The 15,984-nt window shown below is 43.0% G+C and overlaps 1 long non-coding RNA gene across 39 annotated transcripts; it reads right to left on the bottom strand.

Annotated features, from left to right (window-relative positions):
• Positions 1-6,541: 6,541 nt before the first annotated feature.
• On the bottom strand, positions 6,542-15,569 carry LOC123084991 (uncharacterized). Of its 39 annotated transcripts, none has more exons than XR_006439504.1 (10): positions 15,045-15,569; positions 13,882-14,426; positions 12,979-13,122; positions 12,815-12,890; positions 11,954-12,078; positions 11,423-11,501; positions 10,221-10,398; positions 9,666-9,806; positions 7,167-9,402; positions 6,542-6,836 (listed from the first exon to the last, which is right to left on the bottom strand). It is a non-coding gene; the product is annotated as an uncharacterized lncRNA (long non-coding RNA). The 39 variants fall into 39 exon arrangements; XR_006439507.1 differs by having other exon boundaries at positions 7,167-8,637; positions 8,720-8,840; positions 9,299-9,402; positions 10,221-12,008; XR_006439512.1 differs by having other exon boundaries at positions 7,167-8,637; positions 8,720-8,829; positions 9,299-9,402; positions 10,221-12,008.
• Positions 15,570-15,984: the final 415 nt, after the last annotated feature.

Here is a 15,984-nt window from a genome sequence, read left to right as displayed (position 1 = left end):
CCCCCTATATATACTTGAGGTTTGGGGCTGCCCAACACGTGTGATTTGCTCTCCCTGTTGGCGCAGCCCTACCCCTCTCCCTCCTCGTCTCTCGTAGTGCTTGGCGAAGCCCTGCTGGAGTCCTGCGCTCCTCCACCACCACCACGCTGTCGTGCTGCTGCTGGATGGAGTCTTCCCCAACCTCTCCTTCTCCCCTTGCTGGAATCAAGGCGTAGGAGACGTCACCGGGCTGTACGTGTGTTGAACACGGAGGTGCCGTCCGTTCAGCACTAGGATCATCGGTGATTTGGATCACGACTAGTACGACTCCATCAACCCCGTTCACTTGAACGCTTCCGCTTAGCGATCCACAAGGGTATGTAGATGCACTCTCCTTCCCCTCGTTGCTGGTTTCTCCATAGATAGATCTTGGTGACACGTAAGAAAATTTTGAATTTCTGCTACGTTACCTAACATTTACGTGGTTGATATAGGTTTCTAGCAAGAACGTTTCTTACCTATGCGAAAACCACAACGTGATATGCCAATTTCTATTTACCCTTCATAAGGACCCTTTTCATCGAATCTGATCCGACTAAAGTGGGAGAGACAGACACCCGCTAGCCACCTTATGCATCTAGTGCATGTCAGTCGGTGGAACCAGTCTCACGTAAGAGTACGTGTAAGGTCGGTCCGGGTCGCTTCATCCCACGATGCCGCCGAATCAAGATAAGACTAGTAACGGCAAGTAAATTGACAAAATCGACGCCCACAACTGCTGTGTGTTCTACTCGTGCATAGAAACTACGCATAAACCTGGCTCTGATACCACTGTTGGGGATCGTAGCAGAAATTTAAAATTTTCTATGCATCACCAAGATCAATCTATGGAGTCATCTAGCAACGAGGGAGAGAGGAGTGCATCTACATACCCTTGTAGATTGCTAAGCGGAAGCGTTCAGGTGAACGGGGTTGATGGAGTCGTACTCATCGTGATCCAAATCACCGATGATCCTAGCGCCGAATGGACGGCGCCTCCGCGTTCAACACACATACAGCCCGGTGAAGTCTCCTACGCCTTGATCCAGCAAGGGGAGAAGGAGAGGTTGGGGAAGACTCCATCCAGCAGCAGCATGACGGCATGGTGGTGAAGGAGGAGCGTGGTAATCCTGCAGGGCTTCGCCAAGCACCGTAGGAGAAGAGGAGGACTTGGGAGAGGGGGAGGGCTGCGCCAGAACTTGGGTGTGGCTGCCCTCCCAACTCCCACATATATATAGGGGCAAGGGAGAGGGGGGCCGGCCTCCTCAGATCCAATCTGAGGAGGGGGCGGCGGCCAGGGGGGTTGCCTTGCCCCCCAAGGCAAGGGGGCGCCCCCCCTTTAGGGTTCCCCCAAACCCTAGGCGCATGGGCCCTAGGGGGGGAGGCGCCCATCCCACTAAGGGGCTGGTCCCTCTCCACATACAGCCCATAGGGCCCTCCGGGGCAGGTGGACCCTCCCGGTGGACCCCCGGAACCCCTCCAGTGGTCCCGGTACAATACCGGTAAACCCCCGAATTATTCCGGTGATCGTATGATGACTTCCCATATATAAATCTTTACCTATGGACCATTCCGGAACTCCTCGTGACGTCCTGGATCTCATCTGGGACTCCGAACAATATTCGGTAACCACGTATATCTATTCCCTATAACCCTAGCGTCATCGAACCTTAAGTGTGTAGACCCTACGGGCTCGGGAGTCATGCAGACATGGCCGAGACAACTCTCCGGTCAATAACCAACAGCGGGATCTGGATACCCATGTTGGCTCCCACATGCTCCACTATGATCTCATCGGATGAACCACGATGTCAAGGATTCAATCAATCCCGTATACAATTCCCTTTGTCTAGCGGTACAATACTTGCCCGAGATTCGATCGTCGGTATCTCGATACCTTGTTCAATCTCGTTACCGGTAAGTCTCTTTACTCGTTCTGTAACACATCATCCCGTGATCAACTCCTTGATCACATTGTGCACATTATGATGATGTCCTACCGAGTGGGCCCAGAGATACCTCTCCGTTTACATGGAGTGACAAACCCCAGTCTCGATTCGTGCCAACCCAACAGACACTTCCAGAGATACCTGTAGTGTACCTTTATGGCCACCCAGTTATGTTGTGATGTTTGGCACACCCAAAGCACTCCTACGGTATCCCGGAGTTGCACAATCTCATGGTCTAAGGAAATGATACTTGACATTAGAAAAGCTTTAGCATACGAACTACACGATCTTTGTGCTAGGCTTAGGATTGGGTCTTGTCCATCACATCATTCTCCTAATGATGTGATCCCGTTATCAACGACATCCAATGTCCATGGTCAGGAAACCGTAACCATCTATTGATCAACGAGCTAGTCAACTAGAGGCTTACTAGGGACATGGTGTTGTCTATGTATCCACACATGTATCTGAGTTTCCTATCAATACAATTCTAGCATGGGTAATAAACGATTATCATGAACAATGAAATATAATAATAACTAATTTATTATTGCCTCTAGGGCATATTTCCAACAAAAAATGGGTTGTCTTCCTATCAAATGTTGGTTCTTGCCGTCCTTGGGGTTCTGATTTCAAATATTTCCCCCCTTCCATTCCAGCTGTTCAAGTGACATATATCACGCTCGTGCGAGGCTACATGGTCACATGATGGAAGCAATTATAGCCGGTAAAATTTGCTCTTGTTGTTTCAAAATTACACTTATTCATACTGAATATAGAGTGTTGTGATTGTGGTGTTGAATTTGCAAACGTGCAAAAACAAGAACAAGGAGGCCTATGGCTAATGCTTGCACTCACATTTTTCTCACTGGTTTTCACTCCATACTTGGGTATGTTTTGCTTATGGACAGTGGATCGATCCAATTAAAGACTTGATGATAAATTCTACCATTGTTTGCTTGATTAGTATTTTCTTAGTACAGAGCAAAAGAATGTTGTTTTTTGGTCACCTACAATAAAATTTCTTCCTTTAACCTACATATCATTTATTATTCTTCTCTCTGAAACACGAAAAATGCAAAGATTTGCTGAAATTTCAGCTTTGCAAAACCCATGATCCAATCTATTGCTGCCCTTGTCCTTCCAAATGGATAAATACAAGGGATTGAGATGGCTGCTGCAGATGCTTCTTGTCAACATTAGATGATGATTTTGTAAGCGACTATTTTGAAAAATATTTTCTCAGACTACACAGTAGTCTTGTTTTTGAACTGGCTCAGGGGTGTATTTCATATGTGTGCTGGACGCATGAAGTTGCAAGTTTCTTCTTCTTACAAAGGGAAATATCAAGCATTCTTACCAAAGCCTTTGAAAAATAGTCTTGTATGGGACTAAACAAAGTTTCATGCTACACCAATTATTGTGTTCTTTTAGTTGGGTTCATATAGCTTTAAAAAAATAATTAATTTAAATATGTCACACATTTTTTCATGTAAGTATAATTCACAGCACATTATGTAGTTGATGCCACTGATAGATTATTTAGAATGGATATTTTATTTTGAAATGTTGATTTTCAGTTGTTTAGTTTTTCTTAGAAGACATAAAAGGCATCTAGACTCTAAATTTAGGATCCCATAGTTATTTTTCTATGGAAGAAGACAAGGAAATTCATGTATTATCATTTTGAATTCTATATGTGATTTATCAATTCAAGTCAAATGCAATTAATTATAAACATATGTGAATTTCTCGAGCTTCCAAGTTGTTCCTTTTGATTATTATTAGTTGAAACTTAACACTTGTAATGTTGTCTAGAGCTTCAACATTCTCTCGGGAGACACAGGCATTGTTAAATTTTCAACATGAAAGAACTTCATTACACTGTCAAAGTTTACTTTATCAAAATAAGGATAGTTTAATTTGTCTGAATCCTCTCTTTGCAAGATGAAAGATTTAGCTTCTCTCTATCTTTATGTTTCGCTCGAAACGGAAGCTGTGAAAAGACTCCACCAAAATGCATTTTGATTGTCACTTTTAACAAATCAAAATAGCTTGGTGCATACAAATTCAGGAGATCTCCAAGCTCAGAAGCTTGCACCAGCTCGGAAGAACTACAGTAGAAAATTCAGTGCAGCTATAACGTGTTGAGATATTGACACATGAAGGTTACGAAACAATCATCTAGGGTGAAGCGGATCCTTCTGCGGGGGGAGAGCCACAATTCTCGCGTCGGGGCAGCGGCGCCGTTAGCTCGCGTCGGCGACCTGCTCGCCCAACTCCTCTATGGCATCTTTCTGTGACGTTACAAGATGGGGCGACCTAGCTCCATGCAGCATTGGTGCTGGCCGCACCAGCTTCCTGCGGCGGCCCCCTTCGACTGCATTGTCTCCTTTCAGCAGCTCCTATAGAGTAGAAACGGAACGGACAGTCCCAAGACATAGCCAACAATTTACCTATAATTTTGAGAGGGGTTATCTACAAAACAAGCTCAAGTGGATGGTCAGAACCACACATGTTATATGCCACCATTCGCTGCCGATCCAATGCTCTACATAGCAAGTTTGCAGATTTTCACTGATTATGGATTTTCTGAATATGTCGCCCAAGAAATAAATGTGTAGGTATATGACTGGTAATTATAAATGTTCCCCTCTACTTGAATCGGTTAGCTATGTTGTTCCATGAACAATTTGAATTTTAAAGTATTCACAGTGTTCGAGTAAGTACATATATTAATCGGGACGTGCATTGCACGTGCAAGCTTACTAGTAAGAGTAAAAAGTGTTTTATTCCAGAATTATACAGTTACAGTCTTTTTTTATTAAAAAAAATTATAGTTACAATAGAGGCAAGAATTCCTCAATACATAAGGGTCGTCTGTGTAGCCACGTAGCTGTGCTACGCTCGATACGGTTATATCTCACCAAACAATCTGCCACTCTATTCTGATTACAATTAAGCTTTTGTCGAATAAACACCCGGATCCCTCTTAGAGACTTTACCTCCAATGCTAGATGACTATACGCAGAGTAAACAAGTGATTCATCTCTGAAAATTGATAGACTCGGGATGAATCGGGCAACACGACAACTGGAAGCTCAGTGTGCTGCATGATCAAGGCCATGCCCTGCATCAAAGCATGTATATCTGCTTCCAGTGCATCATTGCAATGGAACAAGAATCTATAAGCAGCAAAGATGATCGATCCATCATGATGTCATGGTATCATACCAGTCGCTGTCGTATCATCACTTGCCTAAAACGCCCCATCTAGTGACAGGGCAATGTGGTCCCTAGGAGGCGGAACCGGGGCAGGTTCTAAGATTTCGGGGGCTCGGTGCGAAACTAGCTAGAACCCAGGGCCCCTTAATATAAACATTTAACTCCTCTTGGCAGATTTACCGGCCTTATAGCTCTGAAGAAACTCTATAAAAATTTCAAGAGGTATTTCCTTACCGGGTTGGCTACGAAAGAAGTACCTCGCCAATGAATTGCTATAAAAAATTATAGTTTTTCATTATCAAAACTTTTTATTTTCTTCAAACAAAACTAAAAAACTCTATTCATTAGATATCTAGCTAAACTAGTGAGCTCATGAGCCATTATATTAACCTCACTATTACAATGTTCAAAACTAGCAATAACCTTCAAATTATGAGAGTTGACAACAAGTCGATTACAAGCCGCCTTCTGCACCAAGGATACACCAACAATGAATTTTCCTTTGTCGTCTCTAAGAACCGCTCCACCCGTACCGTTAAGCAATGATAAAAAAATGCATCAACGGTAAGTTGAGTGTTGAACATATCCTTGGAGGGGAGACTCCAACTTCCTAATAACATAGTTTGTCCTTAGAACACGAATCCCTATAAAAATAGAAATCTAGTTAGCATCTTTAACTTTCTCCTCGTGCACTAGTTTAGGCCTCTCCCGCCATATGTATCAAGTAGTACATGTGATCATTTTGCGGACATTCATAAAAAAAAACAGGTCTCATCAAAAATACTTTAGCTTGCTTGTGCGTCTTGGCCCAAACCGGACTTGCGATGCCGCCGCCCCGCCTCCTCCCCGCCCACCCACACACTGACCGTCTCCTCCCTTGTCAGTGCCAGAATCCGTCCAAAAAACACGATATTTATTGTCGCTGCCAACTAGCTCGAGAACCCCGCTGCCGAGCAGGAACAGAACCGCCGGAGCACCGTGAGGCTGCAACCTACCCGCACGCAAGCCCAAGTCGGCCACCAGCGTCGGAATCGACGACAAGTTCTCTATCTTCCCAACTCGTGTCTGCAGCCACCACCGGTCGATCTGCTCTTCCGGCGAGTTACATTGGACCCTCTACGAACATGACTAAACTGAAAAGAAACTGAGATCTCCACTAAGCTCTTGAAGTTGGTTCAGGATGAGGAGAATTGGTGCATTGATATATATACTAGGGGTTGGGGCGCCACCTTGTGACGCCTCCTGAGAGGAAGATGTGCGGTGCTAGGTTGGCAGCCGCCCATTCCAGTTTCTTTTTTCTATCTTTGGTAACACATGGACATGACATTTAGGAAGTTGCACTACAAATATTGAAGGAGCCAAATAAATGACACTCAAATACAAGGAGATTATGGAATCTAAAACACAAAACACTGAAAGGCATGATATAGAATCAGACAGAGGGAGAGAGGCCACACATACTCATGAAGTAATGAATTCAGCATTCAATTGTTACATGAAGTGCTACACCAAAACAATAAGGACACAACTACTGGAAATTTAAGGGCTTCAAGCTGAATATTGTAAAGTCACCAAGAAATGTCACTCAGTTCCATGGAGATCTTTGGCTACCAGTTCTTGACATGATGTATTCTGAGATATGACCTGCAAAGCAACGAGAGGAAGACACTCTTCAGCATGTCTCCTAAGAACAGAGATGGGGATACATGCAGAGAAGAGAGACGGGGAGCTTGTCACCAAGTTTAGTCACCAAATTTGCATTATCCATTTTCTGTTTTAAGAGACAACAGAGCCAATAGTCACATTCCTATGGGCAGAGATCAGGCCATAAGAATTTAAGACAAACAGATAAGCACTAAAGTATATGGGACGTCCTTCAAAATTTGAGTCAACCTTTCATACAAATGAGCAAATCTAAAGCTCCTTAATCGGAGATGGTGAAAAAATGATGGAAGAGGAGGTGCTGCTACTTACCTCGATGCTGGTGCCATGGATCTAGAGCTCGAGGGAGAGGGGGCGCCGCTGCTTCCCATCTGCCTTGCCTGATCTCGACTGGGAGAGGGGGGCTCCTAATGTTATGCATGTTAGGCTTCTTCAAACTTCCAAATATCCGACACTCAGATTAGGATGGCTGGTTGGGTCCTGATCTTTAGAAATGAGGCTGGTTGTGTCCTGATCTTCAGAAATGACCAGCAGTCCCTGATCTCAGCTTAGCAAGGCAGAAATAGTTACAACATGAATTTAGAAATGACATCTAACATTCATATAAGAGACCTATATCAGTAGCTGCACATACACAATAACAACAAGAATATGTGAATGTCAATGAAAGCACAATCTGAGCATCAAAGATGGCCTGAAGGAGCACAATCGAAATATATGCCAATTGTGCACCTCTTAAGATGCATCCATATGATATTGTTTATTGGGTTTCACCACTTCCTTTATGAGCACGTGAATTCACTCTACAAACTTAGTTGCTGTACAACCCGTGCATTCCATAGCCACATCAGTAACCATGCACTTAAATTCGCTACTAAAAATCTCTAAGACATGAGTTAGCTTTTAGCAAGCCTAGGCATGGCGCGACGACTCGATTTGGAGTTTCCTTCAAAGGGAAGGAATCGAGACAAAGACCTTTTTCTATGGAAGCACCTATTCTTCTAACATTGGCAGATGACATATCTCCAGCGAAACTTGAAATCCATGAGGACACAGCCCAGTAAAACTGTAGTAATAAAATATAATCAACAAACTAAATTAGAAACTATCTCAATGAGCTAGAATGGTCCAAATTTCTGTACAAATGAGGCAAACCATTGAATTCATTAAGCACCCTTTTGTAGAGGCATATACTGAGAGGACGATATTTGAGTTTATTGTGCATTAAGGCAACATTAGTACTGTGCCGATAAACTACCAATGTTAACATTGTTACATACCCAGTTATTCTCGTCAATTAGAGAGGTTATTTGTGAGGAAACATTTAATATCACCTATCTTGTCTACAGCCTAGCAAAGAAAAAGATGTAGTTAGTCACTGAAGAAATTGTTCCTTCCATTAAAAACAAAAGTTATTGAGCCAAGATTTATTTGCTAAAATCTTAGGCGTGGGTGGGTGTATTTACAGAAGGCTTATCCTCTGAAGCATAAGTAAATGTATGTTTATTGAAGACTTTAATTTTACAATCACTAAAAGGCAAAATAGAATACAGTGAGAGAAGGGCAAAATATATAAAGAAAATAGCTAGGGGTATTTACCTACTTATGTCTTGATCAAATTCCCTCCTCATGTCGCTACATTATTGATCTTGGTAGCCTGGCAAACCATGGAGGAGGTCCGAGATGGCAGCGTTTCAGTTTTGAGCTACTCATGCTTGCATCTAGCGGACAATATACTTATAATTTTCTGTTTCTAAAGATTAGGTGGAATCTTCTAAGGAGCCTACAATTAGTAAATAGTAGTTGAAACTTTAAGACATTCTTCCATCTTGAAAACTGAAATAGAGCGAGGCCCAAGGACTCACCAGTAGATACACATAGTTCAAATTTTGTGTAAAACACTTGAGGTGATGAATCAAATTAAGCACACTACTAAAGATGAGTACCTCCATTACAGCAGAAGTTTTTTTATTAACTATGATGTATCTGGCACAGAAAGCCGCAAATTAGCAGGGAAGACAAAAATGGAACTGGATTATTGAAACTAATTTGGTTAGTAAAACCAAAGCAAAATTAAACCAGTGTGAGTTTGCATACATATTCTAAATATGCAGAAAAGGTGTTACATACTATCCAAGATTTCACTGTCAAGCTTAATCTTGTAATGGTGGAAATAAAAAGAAAAGCATCAAATGATTAGTACCAGAAGTAAGTACATCTGCAACTATATAAATTATTAATGCAATCAAGCCTAATGTTTGCTATATCTACTTTTATAAAGTTCAGATGCCTGTTCCTTGTATCAAATGATATTTGAACTTTGTATTTGACACTGAGTACATAACACAGATACTACAACAAGCATGTCTATACAGTTCTTCTGAAACCCAAAGCAAAAATCTTGCAGTCTGAATAGTTATGTCTTTAGAGTTAAATGTTCCTACCAAAAAAATACAGAGCATGTTTGCACGAAACAGGGTTCAGTCAGAGTCAGGAGGATATCATGCGTCGAGTACTTCCTATCCGCGGCAGCCGGAGCTATGTGTGCCTGACAAACAAATATGTAAACAGATTTGTTAACTCCAAAATTCCAGAACCTATCATCATGTCAAAAAAAATGATAGGAGAAAAAACATTTATATGCTTACAAAGTGCATACAGTCCTCTTAATTTCCAAAAAAAACATGAACACGGTAACAACATTGAGAAGGAAATAAACAGTGCGATCTTTGCATATATAGGCAGAAAGAGAGGGAGAGAGAGTGACACAGATCAGGAGTTAAAGAGGGAGAAGGATTGACAGGAGCTCACCTTGACATCAGCCATCCCTCGATGACGCTTCACTGCAGATCCATGAGGCTACTGCTCCTTGTCCGTATCGTCGACCTCTCCTCCAAGCCCTGAGGCGTCCCCTGCCTGGGTCTCCAGCCTCACTGCTCCACCCCCACCAGACTGAATGCATGATACATGCATCAAAATGAATAGTATCCCGCCCTCAATTCCTCAATGGCAGTCTAAGATTGGCATCAATGAACGATTTTTTATCCGTACGAAGGTTTGTCGGGGGTGGATCTGTATTTCAATTAGTTTGGTGTGGAACAGTTTAGGTACTGCTCTTCTTTCAGTGTTGTTTTAACAATAAAATGAAAATAACCATATTAAGATTCTATGTGAACCTGTGTAAGCATTGATACGATGAAAAGAAATGTTAACATAGATAACACAAGTTCGACATTTTTTTCCTTTTTGCATAGGCATGTACTACCATTGACAGTAACTATTTATTAAGATTTAACTAAGATAAAATACATCATATCAGGAGGAGCTCAGCCAGCAGAAGGAAGGCTCTATCAGAATATTTATTACCTTAAACATATTTAGGTGAAATATCTTCAAGCGTTCATTCTCGTGAGCTTCAAGCAAGTGTATGTAAAACTCAATTGATCACGGGAGGTGAAACAGTTGACCTCATTGAACCAAAGGCATGAAAATAAATTAGACATTGGTGTAAGGGCACACACGATGAAAGAACCATCGGGCACATCTGCACAATTGTTATACACTTGATCAATTCATTTAGGCTGTGTTTGATAGCAAAGTATCAGAAAAACTAAAGTATCAAAAACTGCAGTAATTCAGTCAGTAGGTACACAATACCATGGTTTTAAGTTAGCAGAGTTTTTTGGAGTATTAAGAATACAAAGCACGTGTTTGGCTACAACACATAAAGTTGTAAAATTTGTTGCCTAGCCATTAGGCAGAAGCATCTAGCTTGTTGTGGTAGCAATGCAAAGACATGCAGCTGGCCGGTTGTCAACTGTTCCCGTTGCGTTAATCTAGCTCGGTAGGTTGGCTAGCCCTTGCCATTCGCGTCCATGCATATGAACTGAAGCAAACAGGTAGCAGCGGCGCAGTGGTCCCCTCCGGTCCCATATGAGGGTGACCTCCGTGGTGCACAGGTAGCAGCGACGCGGTGCTCCCCTCCGGTCGCATATGAGGATGGGTCGCGGCACCATCCGCAGGTACCAGCGGCTAGATGGAGCGATTTATTAGCACATCAGGGAAGAAGATAATGACGATAGTACCTTCTTTTCAGCTGCTCTGCTTTTTAAAAAGAGGTTTGGAGTTCTTTTTTTTATACAGAGAAAAAACCACAGTTTATCCAATACTGCAGTTTTAAAACCATTGTTGTTAATGGCAGCCAAACACCTCGTTGTAATTAAAACCATGGTAATCCAAAAAACTGCAGTATTCTTAGAATACTTCAAAAATACCAAGCTAGAATTTATCAAACATAAGTAAATGCTACTTAAAACTCGGTAGAACAGGATCTTGGCCAGAGGCATTAAACTTCACAAGCCCTTAGACTGATAAAAGTAAAATTCTCGTCGATAGCAGTGTGATTGTACTTGTTTAAGCGCTTGTTCTGAAGAACTTCCTCCCAGACACATGTGCAATCGTAGTGCGCTGAAATGGCATACTCTGCTTTCTTTCTCCATAAGAAATACTTAATGATAAGCATTGAATCAACATTAAAACGCAATTTGCTATCCAACCAGATGGAGTACCTAACAGGTAAAATGTGTTATGTTAGCCATGGAACCCAGTCATCTCCACAACAGACAACTTCTACAGTGGGATAGGAGCCTGCATATGAGGCATATCAACAAACCTATCAGCCTTGCAAGCAATTTGTCAGCAAAATCCAACTCTATGCCAAACATAGCAACTAATCATATGCACAACAACTGCGAATCTAGCACATACAGCAAAAAGGACATTGAAATTCGCTCCTGAATTCCAATAAACCAATACAGTCGTGCTTTTTAATTATATCCTTATTTTTTCATAAATTATATGCCTAAAGTTGTTAACTAAGAGCATTACTATGAGAACATCTTTGAATTTAAGTTCCAATGCAATGAATTGAAACTAAGTAGTACTGATCCTTAATTGCCAAAAAACGCAGGAAGATGAGCGTCTCATGAAGGATATGGGAATGGACGCATACAGGCTCTCCATCTCATGGACAAGAATTCTTCCAGGTTGATATATTCAGGCTGGATAAAGGTATGTGAAGTACAGCATATAACACTCACAGGGTTAAGTGACTGTGCTCTGCCAAGGCCCACATACACTGAATAATCCCCCAGCCTACAAATCCCAAAAGGCATTGCTATCAGACTATCACCAATATGAGCGAATATTTGGGTGCTGCCGAGACCTGCACCGCGACCCAAATTCAGACAATGGATCGCCATCATACAGCGACACAGCCAAATGGCGTAGCACACAGATGAACGCCACCATAACATCATATTAGGAAAACAAATGAGCATATGTCAACTATCGCCGAACTTAATCGACCCTCCCAGTCCTTTTTTATTTACTTGCCGACATGTTTAGTCTACTTGTTGAAAAAAATGCACCTTAAGCCTGATTAGCATTTTTATTAGGTTTTGCTGGAGCCACTTGCGTGACAATGAGTCATGTGCATTAGATGATATCACGTAATGTAGATGATTGATCATACGAAAGAGAATTTGTGATGCACTTCCACCATTCCTTGGCTTATAACCACCACGCATGAGTCCAAAGAAAAAGAAGAGCGCCAAATCACCTTAATAAAATTTGACGTATGCATACAATGGATGTATTGATAAAGGTAGGTTACAATCTATCACACAGAAAGAACTATGGAGAATCTATGATAGAGCACGTGTTCAGCAGAACGGACATGGATAGCTTGATGGACCAGGACATTAACAAGCAACAGCTAATTGGTCTGCTAAGTAAATGGGTGTACACTGTGAAATGTCCATAAATACATATTATAAAACAAACATCTATGTTCTTCTGGGCAAAACTAATAAGTATACAAATCAGTGAATGTACGTATGTTCCATTAGATTGAAGGTCAGTTTGGGTTTTGAATGCAAGTGCTGATAGGAGATAATTACCGGTATCCCAACAGCCCATTGCTTCCTTTGGCATCATCGCCAAATCCCGCAAGGAGGTAGGCACTAAGAAACCAACCTGCAGAAGACCCGAATAAGTTAGTAACCCCTTCATCCAACAGAAGAACAGCAGAGGAAAAAAGAAGAGGCGGACAGGTTTTTCTGACCAGCAATGAACGGGTCGGCCATCTTGAACATCTCGGTATCAAGCACGGGTAGGCCATGGCTCAACCTCCCAATCGCGGAGAGGATCAGGGGGTAAAGCAGATCCCCTCTGGCCAGTTTTTATCAGTAACAGAGGTAGACGGCTCCTGCGAAGAAACAAAAATATATATAATGAATAGAGAGCGCAAGCGGCTACAGAAAACTACAACGAAAAGCAGTTAACACAAAATCCAATCCTAGAGTAAGCAATATAGTATACAATAACAGTCTGAAACATGCCTTATGGTAGCTTGTAAGAGCTGGGATATGTGAGCATACACCAAGCCATTCAATTTTGTTACTGAAATTATTCCAAGAAAATATGCGGATTTTAAACATGCAAAAAGAGAGAACTGTTATTGTCAGATGCACGGCTCAAAGTAAGGTTGTAGTTTTCTATCAGTCTTCAGTGGGTATATTTATTGCTCTTGAGTGAGATAGCAGAAATATTTTAGCCTGAGAAGTCATTGCTCATTGTTGTTTGTAATTAGATTCATGGGGGTATGGTACAAGATACATTCAACTGTAACCTTGATTCCATATTAAATACAGAAATGATCACATAACATTGAAAAGAACCATCCACTAACTGAAATAGTAGTGTTATCTAAATTCATATCCCCCAACCATTTAAGGATAAAGTACTTCTACCTATAAACTGAAGCAGATGATTGCAGCAAACCCCAGATTATATCCTACAGATTGCTCTTAGCTGGGCACATGCCTGTTGGTGCAGATTGCACGATGATTGAATTTAACAAATCATGTTATATCTCCAATGCAGTCAGCGACCATTCATCACATGTCTTCAATAGTTACAGAAAAAGAGGCGTATGAAAGATGAGAAAGGAAAGAGACGCGGTCACCTATACTCGATCTCCAGACGGATCGTCTCTCTCCATTGCCGCGCATGAGGGACAAGGACGACAACGGCGACACCACGGACTGGTCGGCCTCCTGTTCTGTCTCTCCGGCGCATCAGCCTAGCACAATTCCTGTTTATCCCTTGCATCCTACTTGCATTGTTTAAAATTGAACCTGCCTCACTTGTTAAATGATTTCAAATTAAACACTATCTTAAAGAACGACCATGCTATTTATAGCTTTAATGCCATTGAGAATAGAATCCAGATTTCCATTCATGATTTTTTAGCAGACAACGAGGCCAAAAGATTGATATTGAGTTTTTCTGGCAACGAAGGTGGTGGCTTTTCTTTTCTAATGTGTATCATGCATACAAAAGTAATATAATAGGACAAAGGAAATAGGTTTCTGATGTTGCTGTCAATCTGTTATCACCGTAATGCGGAAGTATAAAACATATATAACCTCCAGGTCCTTCCTCTGAAACCATCTTCCCTTGAGCATAAACTCCTGCTCCCGTAGATCATCGTTTGGCCTGTAGTCAGCTCTGCAACGCAACAATGTATCAAACAGGTTAACAGAGTACGGACCATTAAGTTAGGGATTTACTTAAAGAAGCATAGCTACTTATGTTCGTCTAATGAATATTTACTTGTAGCCACATCGACTTGTCTAACTCCCGGTAATAGGAAATCTAGGAATTTTTGTATTTAGGAGAATAGAGTAGCTTGCTGAGGTAGAACGGAAGCACTACTTAAAAAAGCATAGGATAGTAGAGTTCAAATACCACAGTACCAATTTCGTGAGCACAACACCACAACATTTGCAGGCAGACAGGCAGGAGGCAACCACTCAAGTTCATTTGTAACCTAAATTAATCGCCATCAATCTGACGAACTGAACTGCTAGTGCCATCTATATCATTAGCGTAATCCAAAAGACAAGGATGAATCTACTGGAATTACGGGACCGCGTGAAGCAATCATCCTACCCCAATTCAACAACAAGCAAATCGTATGGGAGGCAAGCACAATCGACCGCGCAAGTCCAGCGAGCCAAACCGACGCACCTCAAACCCGCGTGGCTCAGATCCAAACCTACGCCTACCGAATCGAGACAGTGGGGCAGGGTGGGTTGGCTGAAGGAACGGAACATGGGAGCTCACCTGGGCGGGCGGATGATGAAATTCACCAGCTGGTCCATCGGTTGAGACTTGAGAGAGAGAAGAATCTCCGGGGAGAGGGAGATTGGGTGCACGAAGCAAAGCAGACAACTCTGCTCTCTCCCTCTCCTTGCTCGCTGGCCTCCCTCCCTCCTTCTCTCTCTCCTGTGGGGGTGAGAGGATTAACGTAGAAGACGAGCTTGGACTGGGCGTCGGTATGGCCGGCCCTCTCGACCTGGATGACGCCCTTGAGGGACATGTAGCCGTCGCTGACGCCGAGGAGGACAGGGTCCTCGGCAGCTGGGGATCTGGAGGACCCCTCGCCCGCAGCTGCGTGGGTGGGAAGGGAGGCGCGGCGGGGCGCGTCCTGCGCGTCGGTGGCTCCCCAAATCCGGTGAGGCTGAGAAACGAGCAGAGGAGGCGGCGGCGGCTGCGTTGGTGTGGGGAACGAGAGGAGATCGCGTGCGTGGGGGAGACTGCGAGAGGTGGAGAGTGATTTTTTTTGTCTCTCTCTTTCTGCCCAATACGCGAGCGTCCCAGTCCCTCCCACCCAATCGTAACACGTTTTTTATCTCCTCGTGATGACGTGTTTAGCGTGAGAAGCCCTCGTTGATGCGCACTTATTGTTTTGGATATACACACATGACGTTTCGTGGGGAGAGCGTTTAGATCTTTAGTGATCTAAATGTTCTTATATTTCTTTAGAGCATCTCCAACAGGCATGTCAAAGTAGCGTCGCGCCGCGCCGCAAAATCCCCCGTTTTAGCGCGCGCGCAACCGGAATAGTTGCTCCAGCGGGCGCGCGAAAACAGCACGCGCGACATACGTAGTCCAGCGCGCGGGCAGAAACGCAATCGCGCGCCGCTTATTTGCTGCGCCCGCTCCCGCGCGCTGGACTCTCGCGCACTCGCTCGCACCTCCCATCCCCCCCCCTCCAGCCGCG

The sequence above is a fragment of the Triticum aestivum genome, chromosome 4A, assembly GCF_018294505.1.
Source record: "Triticum aestivum cultivar Chinese Spring chromosome 4A, IWGSC CS RefSeq v2.1, whole genome shotgun sequence".
Taxonomy (NCBI): domain Eukaryota; kingdom Viridiplantae; phylum Streptophyta; class Magnoliopsida; order Poales; family Poaceae; genus Triticum; species Triticum aestivum.
Note: the sequence above shows the minus strand (reverse complement) of the source record. Positions and strands in the feature narration are given on the sequence as shown.